At 38.0% G+C, this 17,511-nt stretch overlaps 1 protein-coding gene across 6 annotated transcripts in view; it reads left to right on the top strand.

Moving 5' to 3' along the window:
• The window catches only part of Zhx3 (zinc fingers and homeoboxes 3), a 129,908-nt gene that overhangs the window by 38,082 nt on the left and 74,315 nt on the right, over positions 1-17,511 (top strand). For 4 of the 6 annotated variants that reach the window (XM_059261837.1, XM_059261838.1, XM_059261836.1 and 1 more), the window contains exon 2: positions 10,799-10,917. The exons of the other annotated variants lie outside the window; for them this stretch is intronic. The gene's annotated coding sequence lies outside the window, so the exon portion shown is untranslated. The remainder of the gene's footprint in view (positions 1-10,798; positions 10,918-17,511) is intronic. 6 annotated transcript variants of the gene reach the window in all.

Here is a 17,511-nt window from a genome sequence, read left to right as displayed (position 1 = left end):
CACACACACACACACACACACACACACACACACACATAAAGGGGATTTATTAGAATGACTTACAGGCTGTGGTCCAGCTAATCCAACAATGGCTAGCTGTGAATGAAAAGTCCAACAATCCAGTGGTGGTTCAGTCCATGAGGCTGGATGTCTTAGCTGTTCTTCGGCACACCCTGGAATTCCAAAGAAGTAGGCTCTAATGCCAATGAAGGAATGGACTTGCCAGTGGAGCGAGACCAAGAGCAAGCAGACAAAAAACAAAAGCTCCCTTTTTCCATGTCCTTATATAGGCTTCCAGCAGAAGATTTGGCCCAGGATAGAGGTGGGTTTTCCCAGCTCCAAAGATCTGGATTAAAGATATGTCTTCCTACCTCGAAGTTCAAGATTAGAAGTGGTTCTTCCTACCTCAAATTAAGCAAAAATACCTCAGAGGTGTGCCCTCCATTTTTGGATTTTAGTTAATTCCATATATATTCAATTTGATAGCCAAGAATAGCCATCACAGTAGTGATTTTTAACTATGATAAGTCTATGCAGCTAACAAAATCGAGCAATCAAGGTGAAGCTATGAAACACTGCAACAACAGAGATGTTGCTTGTGTAATGATGCTGAGTGAGAAAACACCCATAGCATATTGAGCCACAGTAAAAAGAACAATGAGATTTCACAGTCATGGTTGTTATTATGGTTTGAATTATGTGTTTTCACTATACAGTCTTATGCTCTTCTTTATTTTCTATGTTTCTAAAGTAAATATATGAAATTATTATATTGCCAACTTGTTCCATAGAAATGTGTGGATGATAATAATCACATGAAAATGTTTAACCAGAGAAGCATAGTAAAAATACTCAACAACATGGGAAGTATTTGTTACACACATTAAAATGAAAATAACATTATGTGTGTGTGTGTGTGTGTGTGTGTGTGTGTGTGTGTATGTGTGATCAAATATTGACAGTACTGATGTCTGGGTAGCATATATTTTTGGAATTTTTTTAAATTTATTTTTATTTTATATGCATTGGTGTTTTGCCTGCATGTATGTCTGTGTGAGAGTGTCAGATCTTGGAGTCACAGACAGTTGTGAGCTGCCACATGGGTGCTGGGAATTGAACCTGGGTTCTCTGGAAGAGCAGTCAGTGCTCTTAATCACTGAGCCATCTCTCCAGCCCCCTAGTTTTCTTCTTTATGCCTTGACTTTTATTATGACTCAGTTTTTCTCACTGCTGTGATAGCATGTCTGATAGTAACAAGGGAAGAAAGATTTATTTTGGCTTATGGTTCCTGTGCTGTCTGGTTTTATGTCAACTTAACACAAGCTAGACTTATTGGGAGTGGAGGGAGCCTCAATGAGAAAATGCCTTCATGATTCCAGCTAGGGCATTTTCTTAATTAGTGATTGAGGTGGGAGGGCCCAGCCCATTGTGGGTGGTGCTATCCCTGGGCTGGCAGTCCTAGGTTCTGTAAGAAAACAAGCTGAGAAAGCCATGATGAGCAAGTCAATAAGCAACACACTTCCATGGCATCTACAGGAGTTCCTGCCTCCAGGTTCCTGCCTTGCTTGAATTCCTGCCCTCACTGATTCTGATGATGGACTTTTTGTGATATGGAACTGTGATTGAAATAAACCTTTCCTCCCCAAGTTGCTTTTGGTCATGGTGTTTCATCACAGCAATGCCAACCCTAACTAGGACAGTTTCAATGGTATCAGTCATCGTTGTTTGGCTCCACACATCTGGCATGACATCATGCTGGGGTGTGTGGCAGAGACTGTTCTTGGTAGGTGGAAAGCAGAAAGAGGGATAATACAGGAAGAACTCAAGGCAGGAGATAGGCCTTAAGGGCATGCCCCCTTTCTCCTCCTCTTCACCTGATTTCTGTCACCATTCTATAAAGCTTAAGTGATAGTCTCCATGATCTAATTGCTTCTGGAAACACCCAGAGTTATGTTTTTACTAATACAGAAGTTTCTAAAGTCAGTTAGTCAAAATTGACCATCACAGAGTACCCTCTATAGTCTTAAATATACTTTTGCCATATAGAATATATATGGCTTTATAATCTGCTTTATTTTTACATATTAAAACATCAAGTTAATATGTCTGTCCTCTATACTGTACTTTATACTTTCAAACATACCTAAAATATTTGACATGGGGGGGGTTAGAGTTAGAGAAACTTGAAAGAAATGTCCATGTAATTAAGTTAGAATTTATTAAATGAAGGCCAGGGAGATGGCTCAGTGGGTACAGTGATTGCACAATAATATAAACCGGAATTTAGATACACAGTGCTCACATAAAAGCTGGGTGCTGTGCTGCTCACCTATAACTTTAGTTCCAGGGTTGGTGTCAAGGTAGCTGGATACCTGGAGCTCTGTCTAGCCATTCTAGATGAAACAGCTGAGCCTTGGGTTCAGTAAAAGAAACTGTCTCAAAAATAAGGTGTGTAGTGATAGAGGAGGAAAACCTGATGTTAACTTCTGGCCTCTGCATGTGCATACCCACGCATACACCACATACACAACCCTGTAAATAATTAATTAAATTAAGATAAACTTCTGAACAACTTTAAAGAGATGCATCATTGTTTCACTTAAAGATATATATGTATTTTTTAGATTTATTGTTATTATTTTATGTATGTGTTTTGCCTTAATGTAGGTCTGTGTACCACATGCATGCCAGATGCCTGCAAAGGTGGTGAGCTTCCATGTGTGTGCTGAGAATCGAAACCTGGTCTTTTGCAGCAACAACAAGAGCTTTTAACCACTTGTTTTTAAACTCTATAGCCCCGTGTATTTTAATTTTAATTGCATTAATTGTGTGTGTTTGTGTGCATGCATGCAATAGCATGCAGGTGGAGGTCAGGAGTCAGCTTTCCAGAGTCAGTTCTCTTCTTCCTGAGATGTGGGTCCTGGAGATTAAACTCAGGTTGTCAGGCTTGGTGGCAAATGTTTTCACCCATAGAACCAGCTCATTGACCTTAAAGATATAAGAATACATATTTTTCAAATATCTTACTTCTACCTCAAAATGATAACCACATAGTAATGATAAAAAAAACTGCCTTTGTGTCATTTTTTAAAAAGATCTTTGAACTTAAATTTTTAATAATTGAGGTGTAATTTACATAGAGGAAAACATGCAGATTTTAATTGTGTGGTTTTGAAAAGGGCAATCACCATCCCAAACCATGTTATATAGAACATTTTTGTACCCCTGGAAAAGATCTTTCATACTCTCTCTTGTCATCATTAACATGTAATCTCTTTTTAAATTTTTTTTACCACCAGAGATTACTTCTGTCTTCCCTAAAATTCTGTAAGCCAGAATTGTATATTTTCCTTTAGGTCTAAGCTTCATTTGTTCAATATGATTTTGAGATTAATTTATGATATATACTAGGTGAATATTCTTTTTTATTGATGTGTAGTGTTCCACTGCTTGTTTACCACAGTCTATCCATTCTCATGTTGGCTGACCATGTATCTGCTTAGATACTGGCTACTTTAAAATTGAGGCTGGTCAGTTTGTAGCTGTTTCAGAAACCTCAGCATGCCATCTGCTTCCCTTTTCCTGTCTGGTGGAGCTTGCAAACCAGGCATTTGCCTTGCAATAAAGAGTTGGCTTTCAGACACTTATAACAAGGACCACCACAGAGAGCAGAGAATAAAACTGAAGTCCCAGATGGCCACATCAGCAATTCAGCTTTTAAACACCAAATAGTGGGCCTGCAAATCAGTGAGGAGCTCACTTTACCAAAAAAAAAAAAAAAAAAAAAAAAAAAAAAAAAAAAAAAGGAAAAAAGCAAAGGGGGAAGAAAGGTCAGGCTACAAGAGATGAGCTATCCCAGTTACCATCCAATAGAGTGCATGGAGGCAAAGCACAGCAGTTGTCACAACACTGGAATTAGCCCTAGCCAGCCCTGCAGCAAGTGTCCCTGAGGGCCTGATCTGGGCTCCCTTCTGCTTTAGTCTTGTGGGTTGAGGAGCACTAGTGCTTGAAACCCTTGCTGTGCAGCCCTTGTCTACTCTTCTAGCAGAAATGATATGAAAGGGCAAAGCAAAAACCCACTCTTGACCCACATCTCTTTTAGTTTAAATTTTGATGTGAGAACAAGAAACAGATTGTGTTCAGCCCAAGGAATGTCTATAATATCAAATGACTGTTTTTTCACAGGCTTTGCCAAAAACATTGAAAAGCACAGACTCAAGTAATTGTCCTGTGTTAGGGTACTATGTGCTACCCCAAATTAGAGATTCTGAGTTGTGGGTTTGAGAAGCCGAGGCTCATCTCTTGTAGAGTTTAGGCAGCTCCCAACAACCTATAACTCCATGTTAACATACACACATTCAGATACACACACATTTGCACAAATATAAGTAACATCTTTCTTTTCCTCTGTTCCACTACCAATCAGAAAGCTTCATGTCCCACCTGAGTCTTGACATTAAGTTCAGGTGAACTGAGTGCAACTAGAGCGGAAGAGTATGGAGGACAGGTACAATTCAGTTATCTTGTTGAAAGCCCTGAAGACAGGACCTCATTAGGTAGTGGCAGGTCCAGACAGAAAGCCCTTTCCACCTACTCTGTCAGGAGGACTTCCTGGTTCTGGAGCCTCTGAGAATTGACACCAGACACAGGTGCAGCAGTAATCCCTTGCTTCATAAACTCAATCTTCCAGTCTCAAATGACTTGGGCTTTTGGGGACTATACAATTTCCTTGAAGTTGCTAGTCTTAGAAAGCACTACAGTTATTTTTTCCTATGTTACCACATCTCTTTTAGTTTAAATTTTGATGTGAGAACAAGAAACAGATTGTGTTCAGCCCAAGGAATGTCTATAATATCAAATGATTGTTTTTTCACAGGCTTTGCCAAAAACATTTAAGAAAACATTTTTTTTTCTTTTTTTTGGTTTTTCGAGACAGGGTTTCTCTGTGTAGCTTTGCGCCTTTTCCTGGAACTCACTTGGTAGCCCAGGCTGGCCTCGAACTCACAGAGATCCGCCTGGCTCTGCCTCCCGAGTGCTGGGATTAAAGGCGTGCGCCACCACCGCCCGGCAAGAAAACATTTTTTTATAGAGCCTTTCTTTGAGCTGAAGACATAGCTCAGAGGTTAAAAACACTCGTTTGCTCTTGCAGAGGACCTGGGTTTGGTTCCTAGCACCCACATCAGGAAGCTCAAAACAGCCTATAATTCCAGTTGCAGGGGATCCAATGTACATGTGTGCATACATGCACAGAGATACACATACATTTGCATAAGTATAAATAAAATAAATCTTTTTTTAAAAAGTCTTTCTTAGTCACAGACATTGTGGTTGCCTGCATCATAAGATCTGCACAAAATCAAGCCAGTCAGCATTCTAGCATAGAATTGGGAGGAGTTCATAACTCTCCAACTGAGGAGCTACACTGACAGTTGACTTGTAGGGGAGTCAGTTTTCTTTAAAGGTATGGCTCTTGGTAGATCGTCAATGATCCAGTGGATGGCTCCACCCTGTGAGTTTTCACCAGCACAAATTGGACTTCATGGGTCATTACAAATAAGCAAGATAAGCTGGGTGTAGTGGTGCATGCCTTTAATCCCAGCACTCAGGAGGCAGAGGCAGGAGGATCTCTGTGAGTTCAAAGCCATCCTGCAAATCATGTTCCACAAAGAAACCCTGTCTTGAAAACAAAAACAAAAAAGCAAGATGAATGTGGATCTGAGAGGAGTTGGAATAGCAGGGTGTATGAATATGATCAAAATGCATTACAATGAAGTTCTTAAAGAATTAATGAAAATGTTATAAAAAAACAGGTTTCATAATTGAAATACTGAAATACAAACTCTTCACACACATACACACACTATCCTTATTAATCAGAGAAGTAAGAGTCTAATGTTTTAGAGCTAGAAATGATTTTTTATTATTGATTAAATTTATTATTTGACAATTAGAGAAAAAATCCTCCCTGGGGCCAGAGAGGTGGCCCAGTAGTTAAAAGTGCTAGTGGTGCAAGCTGGTCTGTGAGTTTCAAGTTCCATTCATTTGTGTGGAATTGCAGAGAGCCTTGAGTAGTTAAAACAATCTTGAAAATTTTAGTTGGAAGACTTGCATGTCCCTGTTTCAGCTTTCACTATGAAGCTGTAATAAACAGTGTGGTACTGACATAACAAGCATGTAGATAAGTAGAATAAAACTGAGAATCCATAAATAACCCATGTGTGTGTGGCCAATTGGTTTTTGAAAATCATGTTAAGACCGTTCAACAGTGAAAGGATAATGTCTTCAATGAATGATGTAGAGACAATTCATTATCTTTATGTAAAACAGTGAAGTTGCATCCAAACACTATAAAAGGTTAAATGAATCAAAGACCCAGTTATGAGAGCAGACTATGACACTCTCTCAAGTAAACATAAAGCAATTCTCTTAAAAAGACTTTATTTTATATATATGAGTGTTTTGTCTGCATATATGTACATGTATCACATGTATGTATGGTACCCATGGAGGCCAGAAGAGGACATCAGATCCCCTGGAACTGGAGTTATGGATGGCTGTGAGCCACCATGTGGGTGTTAAGAACCAAAAACAGGTCTTCTGCAAGAGTAACAAATGCTCGTAAGTGCTGAACCAAAGGCTAATCTTTAAAAATTTTAAACTATTATTTGTATGTGTATATGAGGGTAAACACCTGTGTGTCATGACAAAAGTGTAGAGATCAGAGGACAATTAGGATTCTGTTCTGTCTTTCCACTGTAGGTTCTATGGCTTGAACTCAGTTTGTCAGGATTTGGTGACAAGTACTGTTGTTACCTTCTGAGTTATTTTAATGGTCATTGGACCCAAACAGTAAACAAAAAAATTTGGTAAATTGGAGTACATCAAAGTTTAATACTTTTGTGGACCAAGGGATACTATCAAGTAAATGGAAATAACTTGCAGAACAAGAGAAAAATTAAAATCTCTTAAGGGCCTAACTATCTGTAATCTTAAAACTGAAGAACAAAACAACACAATCAAAATATGAGTAAAGGACTTGAGTACATTTTTTTTCCAAAGAAGATGCATGAATGTTTCTACACATGGAAAAATATTCAGCCCCATTAGTCATTAAGGAAATGCAAAACAAAACCACAGTGACATACCACTTCATATCCATAGGATGACTGTAACCTTGAGAGCAAAGCAGAACAAAAGTATGGAAAGTTCTAAGTATTGGCGAGGATGTGAAGAGTCCCCACCACATACTTCGCTGGTAGGAATGTAAAATAGTGTAGCTTCTGTTGAAAACAGTTTGGTAGCTCCCTAAAAAATTGAATGCAGAATTATCATGTGACCCAGCAATTTCACCCCTAGGTATTTTATGTCCCAGTAAATGGAAACATGTTTTCAAATATTTAATATATTTGATATATTTAATATAATATAACATATATTTATATATAAAATATAATAAATATATACTCATATTTAATTTAATATATTTAATAAATATTTAGTGTTTATAGTAGTTTTATTAACAGCAATACTATTAACAGTGGTCAAAAGATGGAAACAATCTGGTATTCATCAATACCTGAATCAATAAATTGTGATTCATACAAGTTGGATTTTTTTTGACATAAAAAGAAATGTAGTGACACATAATACAATTTAGATGAAACTCGGAGTTAAGTGAAAGAAGGCAGACATGGGAGGTCACGTGGCATGATAGCATTTATAAGAATTATTCTGAAGAAGTTGGGCGTGGTGGCTCACACCTTATAATCTCAGCACTTAGGAGAATGAGGCAGAAGGATCTACATGAGTTTAAAACTAGTCTGGTGAGTTCCAGAGCAATGTACAAAAAGAAATAACCCAAAGAAATAAATTATTAAAGTAACAAAGCAAATTAGTGATTTCTAGGGGTTAAAGAGGGGTACTAAAACTGCTTGAGTGCCAGGCTTCATTTTGAATTCTTGAAAATATAGGGGTTGGGGATTTAGCTCAGTGATAGAGCACTTGCCCAGCAAGCACCAAGGCCCTGGGTTCGGTCCTCAGCTCCGGAAAAAAAAAAATTGTGATTAGGTAGAGTAATTGTTGCTCAATACTGTGAATGGTCTAAATGCCACTCAGTTATGCATTTAAAAACGATTAATACTACATTATGCAAATTTTGCTTCAATTAAAAATTATGTCATATACTTTCTATGATCTCACAAATAACTATGGCTTTGCTGTCACAGTTACCTTGTGACTATTGGAATCCATGTAATTTTTTAGTAGTGCTCCATTGGGATATTCTCGCTAGCTGTGGGTGGTTAATCTTGAAGACAGATGGTCCAAAGTGGGTTTCTTCCTGTAATAACAAAACAATTAGTTTTGATATATCATTTTTATTTTCTTAACTTTGGAAAGCTTCTACCTTGGACTGAGTGATTTAAAATATAGTCTGGTCTGACATTGATCATCTCTTTTATTTAACTTGGAAAGGCATGTTGAAAACAACTTTGTATTGTTTGGAAATGCAGCAAATTTTGATTTTTTGAAAATGTATAGAAATTTTTAAAGACTTAGTAAGAAATGCAGTTGCAGTGAAGTTTTTGTGCTCTTTTTCTGCTATGCTAGTAGAAATGTTAGTTTTACTCTACAGCCACTGTGAATGCTTGTTGTTACCAGTTGAATTGGTGCTGGGAATATGAAAGCCTATTTTCAGTTCAGCAAAGCAGAGTTTATGCAGAACTTGCATACATTGATTTCTTTATCTTCCACCTGCTTTGTGGTTTTGAAGAATGGAGTTTAACTTGCATTCTGTCAATAGAGTTGAGGATGAGAAGAGCTTCTCACACAGTAGACATGTGTCAGTCATGAAGCTTTTCTTCATGAAGGAGGCCAATGGCTTCTGGCTCATAGTCACTGCTGTGTTTTTTGTCCTTGTCTTTTCAGATGTGTTTACATTAGTGTCTTATGTACTCCCACCTGATGGTCATTATGACCCAAACACACCATCCAGGCTAAGATTCTAAGAGTTATGAAGCAAATAGTATTCAATTGGTCTGTAATGAATTAAGACAGCTGAACTAGAGAGTAAAGAAATTTCTTGCTTATTTTGTGACTTTAAAGTTAGAGGTGATTTGGTAAACATAACAAAATAGCTAAAATAAATAGAATAAATCATAGAGGTGAGTGAGTGTAATAGCTTAAGATTAATTATTGCTTCAGATTTTCACATCATTGGATTTTCTTTTTTTTAATTACTTATTTTTATTTTATATGTCTGAGTGTCTTGTGTGCCTGCATGTATGTGTGTGCACCACATGTGTGCCTGGTGCCCACAGGAAAAGATGCTAGATCCCTTGGAACTGGAACTACAGATGGCTGTGAGCTGCCCTGTGGGTTCTGGGAACTGAACCCAGGATATCTGCAAGAGTAACCAGTGCTCTTAGTCACTGATCCATCTCTCCAGCCCCCGGATTTTCTTTTTCTGATGTTCGTAGGATAATTTTTTAAAATAAGAAAAAATTGGAGAATTATCAATTAGGTTTTTAATAAGTTGTAAATTGGGAAAAATCTGGTGACAATTACTTTAACAAAACATACCAGCAGAGCAAGGAAACAAAAGTAAATAGGGATGAAACTTAAACCTAATGGAAAATTCAAATTATATTTTCTCAGAAAGGTCTGCCTGTGAAAAGCAGCATAGCACACACTAAATGGCTTAAATAATTTACTGAACTTCTGCTGAGTTTCATCAACTGGATAATTAGAACAATAGAATTTACATGCTAAGATCATGGTAAAGATTGTATGTGCTAACATAGCTGAAGCTCCTTGAGCAGGGCTTGGTGCAATGGGAAAGGCATATGTGCATGTTAAGGATGAAAGAATGCTGATAATAACTTGTAACTTGTAGCTACTTTGGTTAGTGATTTGTTTGTGAGGGTCACACCTGCTCATATTCACAGATGTTCAACAGTCCTGACCACCTGTAGTGTAGCTAAGTGTGAATGTTAGCAATTTCAAGCCCTTCTACTAGTATTCTCACTTTGGGTCTGTTTTACTGCTAATTGACATTTTAACCAAGGAGAATGCTTTGGAAAATGAATATAGAACTCAAGAGCACTGTTTTTTAAGACTTTTCAAGACCTTATAAAGCATCTTTGGTGGTTTTTGTTGAAAAGAGTTTGTTTTTATTCATTCACTAACAATTACCATGTGCCTAGCATTGCTCCTGGGCAAAATGGAATGATGTAGATACAAGGATCAGAGGGGAGGAGAAAGAGAAAATAGTTGCTTGGCATAGAAGTGAAGAATATGAATGCACGTGTGTGTGTGTGTGTGTGTGTGTGTGTGTGTGTGTGTGTGTGTGTGTATGTGACTCGAGTCCATTCCAGGAAAACCCTAGGGCTTTGAAGGAAGAACATAAAACATTAGCACATCCTTGGGGTGTACATCCTGGAAGTTGTAAGGCCACGTGCTCATCAGCTGATGATTGCTGCCAAGCCATCTGAAGCTTAGCTAAATGGAGATGCAGAGATTTATATGAATCATCTTGTTTTTATGGCTAAGCTCACTAACCTGTGTTTGTATGCTCCTGTCTCTGCTTTAAGAGGTCAGAGCTCACATCATTGCTTGAGCAGCACTTGTAGTAGCTGTAAATCACCATGTGCATTTTGATAACCTCACTTTTCTCTGTGTATGTGGTATATGTGCAGAGCTATGAAAATGAATTAGCAAAGATTAATGATAATAGATAACTGGGCTTCCTAGAATGTGATTTCTTTTCTCATGAGGTGATGGCATGATACTTCTTTTACAGGACTGAATTACAACTGCCAAGGCAATAAGTGACTCTTTAAATATACCACAGGACTGCAGCAATTGAAGGGGGTCCTGGAGAGGATGATGAAGTGAGAATGTTTGGCCCAAGGACAAGAAGTATGTCTCTATTTTAACAAAATTCTTGCTGTATCCATTACAAGACTGTAACGCCTGAGGTATTATAGTCATATTTAGTTTTCATTACTGTCTAACGTTTTTTTTTAATTAAAATGGTTTTTTTTCATGGTGGAGTAGTGGTGTTGGTGTTGAGATAAGTCTCATGTAGCTTTGGTCTCCATCTCCAAATACAGCACACACAGCTATTGGTTGTTGGTGGTCTTTTTTATTTCATTTTTATTTTTTAATTTTTTTAAATTTTTATTTATTTATTTGTTTGTTTGTTTGTTTATTTTTTCAAGACAGGGTTTCTCTGTGTAGCTTTGTGCCTTTCCTGGAACTCACTTTGTAGACCAGGCTGGCCTTGAACTCACAGAGATCTGCCTGCCTCTGCCTCCCAAGTGCTGGGATTAAAGGCGTGCGCCAACACCACCCGGCCCATTTTTATTTTTTAAAATTTTTATTCTTCTGTCTTATATTACATCCCAACTGCAGTTTCTGCTCCCCCAAGTCTCTCCCTCCCACCTCCCCTCTCCCCCATATCCACCCCCCCCATTCCCCTTTCCCTCAGAAAAGAGCAAGCCTCCCAGGGACATCAACCAAACACAGCATAACAAGCTGCAATAAGATCAGACACATACCATCACATCAAGGCTGGATGAGACAACCCAGTAGGGGGATAAGGTCCCACAAGCAGGTAAAAGAGTCAGAGACAGCCCCTGATCCCACTGTTAGGAATCCCATAAGAACATCAAACTACTTAGCTATAACATATATGCAGAGGACCTAAGTTAGACCCCTACAAGGCACCCTGATCTCTGGGAGCCCCCATGAGTCCTGGTCAGTTGATTCTGTGGGCCCTGTTCTTGTGGTGTTCCTGACCCTTCTGGTTCCTACGATCCTTCCTCCCCCTCCTCTGCAGGTTTCCCAGACCTCCTCCTACTGTTTGGCTGTGGGACTCTGCATCTGCTTCTATCAGTTGCTGGATGAAGTCTCTTTGGACTCTTTGATGATGATTCTGCTAGGCTCTGGTCCCAGAACGCTCTGCAGGCAGGACAAAGTGTCGGTCAAAGGTTTTGTAGCTGGGTTGGTGTTCCAATATCTCCACTTGAAGCCTTGCCTGGTTACAGAAGATGGCCAGTTCAGGCTTCATGTCCCCCATTACTAGGAGTCTTTGCTAGGATTACTCTGGTAGATTCCATAGAGTTTCCATTACACTAGGTTTCTACCTCACCCCCAAGTGCCCCCCCCCAGTTCCAGTTGTTTCTCCCAGTATTTTCTCCCACCCCAACCTGATCCCTCCTGCTGAACCCCACCTGCCCCTAGTCTACCCTGAACATCTATTCTATTTCCCCTTCCCAGAGATATCCTTGCATCACTGGTAAGCTCTCCTTGTTACTTAGCCTCTCTGGGTCTATGGATTGTAGCATAATTATCTTTTACTTTACAGCTAATATATACTTATAAGTGAGAACATACCATGTTTGTCTTTCTGGGTCTGGATTACCTCACTCAGGATGATTTTTTTTCTTGTTTTATCCATTTGCCTGCAGATTTCATGATGCTATTATTTTTAACAGATGAGTAATATGCCATAGTGTAAATGTGCCACATTTTCTTCATCCGTTTTTTCTTTGAAGGCTGTAGCTGGAGTTTTTCTCTCCAGGTCCTGCCAAGCCCTGGCAGTCCTGTAGCCCACTTATAAAGTAAACATACTATTTTCAGTTTCTGGCTATTATGAATAAAGCAGCTAGGAACATAGTTGAGTAATTGTTTTTGTGGTATAATGGAGCATCCTTTAGGTATATGTCCAGGAGTAGTATAGCTGGGTCTTGAGGTAGATCAATTCCAAATTTTCTGAGAAACCACCAGTTTGCATTCCCACCAGCAATGGAGGAGTGTTCCCCTTGCTCCACATCCTCACTAGTGTGAGCTTTTACTTTTTTTTTTTATCTTAGACATCCTTACAGATATTAAGATGGAATCTCAAAGCCATTTTGATTTGCATTTCTCTGATAGCTAAGGATGTTGGACATTTAAGTGTTTTGTGGCCAATTGAGATTCCTCTGCTGAGAATTCTCTGTTTAGATCTGTACCCCATTTTTAAATTTTATTATTTAGTTTGTTGATGTATAGTTTCTTGAGTTCTTTATATTTTTTGGATATTAGCCCTATGTCAGATGTGGAGTTGGTGAAAATTTTCCCATTCTGTAGGCTGCCATTTTGTCGTATTGACAGTGTCCTTTGCCTTACAGAATCTTTCTGTAAGTTTCATGAGTTCCCATTTATTGATTGTGGATCTTAGTGCCTGTACTATTGGTGTCCTATTCTGGAAGTTGTCTCCTGTGTGTTCAAGGCTATTCCCCACTTTCTCTTTTATCAGGTTCAATGTTTCTGGTTTTATGTTGAGGTTTTTGATCCACTTGGACTTGAGTTTTGTGCAGGGTGATAGATATGGATCTGTTTGCATTCTTCTACATACCAACATCCAGTTTGACCCATACTATTTGTTTAAGATGCTTTTTTCCCATTGTATATTTCTGGCTTCTTTATAAAAAATCAAGTGTCTGTAGGTGTGTCAACTTACATCTGGGACTTTGTTTCAATTCCATTGATCAACATGTCTGTTATAATGCCAGTACCATGTGGTTTTTATTACTGCAGGTCTGTAGTACAGCATGAAATCAGGGATGGTAATACCTCCAGAAGTTCTTTTATTATATTGATTATTTCAGCTATCCTGAGTTTTTTTGTTTTTCCATATGAAGTTGAGTATTGTTCTTTCAAGGATTGTAAAGAATTGTGTTGGAATTTCGATGGAGATTGTGTTGACTCTATAGATTGCTTTGGTAGGATGGCCATTTTTACTATGTTAATCCTACCCATCCATGATCATGGGAGATATTTCCAACTTCTGATATCTTCTCCAATTTCTTTCTTCAAAAACTTGAAGTTCTTGTAATACAGGTCTTTCACTTGCTTGATTAGAATTACTCCAAGTTATTTTATATTATTTGTGGCTATTGTGAAGGGTATTGTTTCCCTGGTTTCTTTCTCAGCCCTTGTGTTATTTGTATATCAGAAGGCTACTGATTTTTGGGAGTTAATCTTGTATCCAGCCACTTTGCTGATGGTGTTATCAGCTATAAGAATTTCCTGGTAGAATTTTTGGGGTCGTTTATATTTACAATCATATCATCTGCAAATAGCAGTACATTGACTTTTTCCTTTCCAGTTTGTATCCCCTTGATCTCCTTTAGTTGTCTTATTGCTCTAGCTAGAACTTCAAGTACTATATTGAATAGATATGGAGAGAGTGGACAGCCTTGTCTTGTTAATGATTTTAGTGGAATTGCTTTGAGCTTCTCTCTATTTAATTTGATGTTGGCTGTAGACCTGTTTTATATTGCTTTTATTATGTTTAGGTATGTTTCTTGTATTGATAATCTCTCCAAGACTTTTAGCATGAAAAAGAAAGCATGTGAAAGACTTTTTCATTATCTAATGAGGTGATCATATTTTTGTTTTTTCTTTCAGCTTGTTTATATAGTGAATTACATTGACAGATTTTCATATATTGAACCATCCTTGCATCTCTGGGATGACACCTGCTTGATCATGGTAGATCATCTTTTTGATGTGTTCTTAGATTCAGTTTGCAAATATTTGAGTATTTTTGCATCATTGTCCATGAAGGAAATTGGTATGTATGTAATTCTCTTTCTTTTTTTGAATCTTTATGTGGTCTGACAATCAGGGTGACTGTGACCTCATAAAATGAATTTGGCAATGTTCCTTCTGTTTTTACTTTGTAGAATAGTTTGAGGAGGATTGGTATTAGATCTTCTTTGAAAGTCTGGTAGAATTCTGTGCTAGAACTGTCTGGCCCTGAGTCCTTTTTTGGTTGGGAAAATTTTAATGACTGCTTCTATTTTCTTAGAGGTTATAAATCTATTTAAATTGTTTAATCTGATCTTGATTTAACTTTGGTATGTGGTATATATTGAGAAAATTGTCCATTTCTTTTAGGTTTTCCAGTTTTGTAGAGTACTGGTTTTTGAAGTATGACCCCAATGATCCTCTGGATTTCCTCAGTGTCTGTTGTTATGTCCCCATTTTCATTTCTCATTTTGTTAATTTGGATATTCTGTCTGCCTTTTGGTTAGTTTGGATAAGAGTTTGTCTATCTTGTTGGTTTTTCTCAAAGAAACAATTCTTTATTTCATTGATCCCTTGTATTTTCTTTCTATTTTATTGATTTCAGTTCTCAGTTTGATTATTTCCTGCCATCTACTCCTCTTGTGTGTGTTTGCTTTTTTATGTTCTAGAGCTTTCAGGTGTGCTGTGAAGTTGCTAGTATGAGATCTCATCAATTTCTTCATGAAGGCACTTAGTGCTGTGAACTTTGTCTTAGCACCAATTTCATTGTGTCCCATAAGTTTGGGTATGCTGTGTATTCATTTTCATTGAAGTCTAGGAAGTTTTTAATTTCTTTATCTCTGCCTTGACCTAGTAGTAGTTCACTAGGGAGTTTTTAAGTTTCCATGAGTTTGTAGACTTTCTGTTGTTGTTGCAATATGGCTTTAATCCATGCTGATCTGATAGGATACAGGAGATTATTTCAATTTTCTTGTGTTTGTTGAGACTTGCTTTGGGATTGAGTATGTGGTCAGTTTTGGAGAATATTCCATGAAGTGCTGAGAAGAAAGTATGTTCTTTTGTGTTTTCATGGGTGTAGTTAACCTCCTTAGGTTGGAGTTTCCCTTTTAGTACCTTTTTGAGGGTTGAGTTTGTGGACAGATACTGTTTAAATTTGACTTTGTCATGAAATGTCTTATTTTCTCCATCTATGGTGATTGAAAGTTTTACTGGGTTTAGTACTCTGGGCTGGCATCCATGGACTCTTAGAGTCTGCAAGACGTCTGTCCGGGCCCTTCTGGCTTTTAGAGTCCCCGTTGAGAAGTCAGATATAATTCTAATTACTTGGCTTTTTTTCCTTGCAATTTTTAGTATTCTTTCTTTGTTCAGTATGCTTAGTATTTTGATTATTATGTGATGTGGGGATTTTTTTGGTTCAATCTATTTGGTGTTCTGTAAGCTTCTTGTACCTTTATAGGCATGTCCTTTAGGTTAGGAAATTTTTCATGTATGATTTTGTTGAACATATTTTCTGGGTTTTTGATATGGAATTCTCATCCTTCTATTCCTATTATTCTTATGCTTGATCTTTTCAGAGTTTCCTGGATGTTTTGTGTTAGGAATTTTTTAGATTTAACATTTTCTTTGACTGATGAATCTTTTTTTGTTTGTTTGGTTTTTTTTGTTTGTTTGTTTGGTTTTTTGTTTTTGATATCTTCACCATCTGAGATTCTTTCTTCCATCTCTTGTATTCTGTTGGTGGTGCTTGTGTCTGTAGTTCCTTTTCACTTACCTAGATTTTCCATTTCCGGAATTACCTCAGTTTGTATTTCCTGTATTCCTTCTATTTCCATTTTCAGGTCTTAAACACTTTCCTTCACCTGTTTGTTTGGTTTTTCTTGGCTTTCTTGGCATTCTTTAAGGGATTTATTGATTTTCTCCAATTTTTGTTAGTCTTTTTCTCAACGTCTTTAAGGGACTTTTTTCCTCTTTAAGGACCTCTATCATCTTCATGAAGTTGATTTTAAGGTCTTTTTTTGTGCTACAGTTGTGTTGGAATATTCAGGTCTTGCTGTTGTAGGATAGCTAGGCTCTGGTGGTACCATATTGCCTTTTCTGTTGTTTGTGTTCTTACACTGGCATTTAGGCATCTGGGTTTGGGATGATTATGGGTCTAGGTGCTGATTTCTGAATTTGCTTTTGTGTAATGAGTGTTTTGTTCGTTGGTTTCTGTTTCTTCTTTGGTCTTTTGGTCTTTGTGGCCTGGATTTCTGGCAGTCAACATGACCTCTGATCCAGTAGGAAGTCTCTGTCCAAGTTGGTGGCTGGACTTCTAGTGGCTAGCTTGGCCTTTGGTACAGCAAAGGTCTCTGCCTGAGTTGGGGGGGGGGGTTAGAATATGGTGGTCTAGCAGGGAGTCTCTGCCTGAGTTCACCTATCTGTTTTTCTGGCTTGTTTTGCCTATACCTGTTTTTTGGACTCTCATGGCCTATACCAGTTCTTCTGACTGATGTGGCCTGCACTTAGGAAGTGGAAGTCTGCATGAGTTGGGGACAAGGGCATGGCAGCCGGACACAGCTATTTGGTTTGAACCCACACTTAACAATGCATGGAAATTATCTCTTTTCAATATTTTGTTTCTTTTTTGAGTGCGATTTTCTCAAGTTTATTCTTCTTTTCTAATCACATTTACTAGTAGTATCACTTTTAGTTTATTCACAGCTATTCCTATTTGAAATAGTCAACTTTTCCTGGGTGGTGGTTTGCACCTTTAATCCCAGCACTCAGGAGGCAGAGTCAGGCAGATCTCTGAGTTTGAGGCCAGCCTGGTTTACAGAGTCAGTTCCAGAACAGCCAGGCCTACACAGAGAAACCCTGTCTTGAAAAAACAACAATCAACAACAACAACAACAAAAAAATAGAAAGTAATATTAAACTTTCCTGGGTTTTTTTTTC

This window comes from Peromyscus eremicus, chromosome 4, assembly GCF_949786415.1.
Source record: "Peromyscus eremicus chromosome 4, PerEre_H2_v1, whole genome shotgun sequence".
NCBI classification, from domain to species: domain Eukaryota; kingdom Metazoa; phylum Chordata; class Mammalia; order Rodentia; family Cricetidae; genus Peromyscus; species Peromyscus eremicus.
This window is presented reverse-complemented; position numbering and strand designations above follow the sequence as displayed.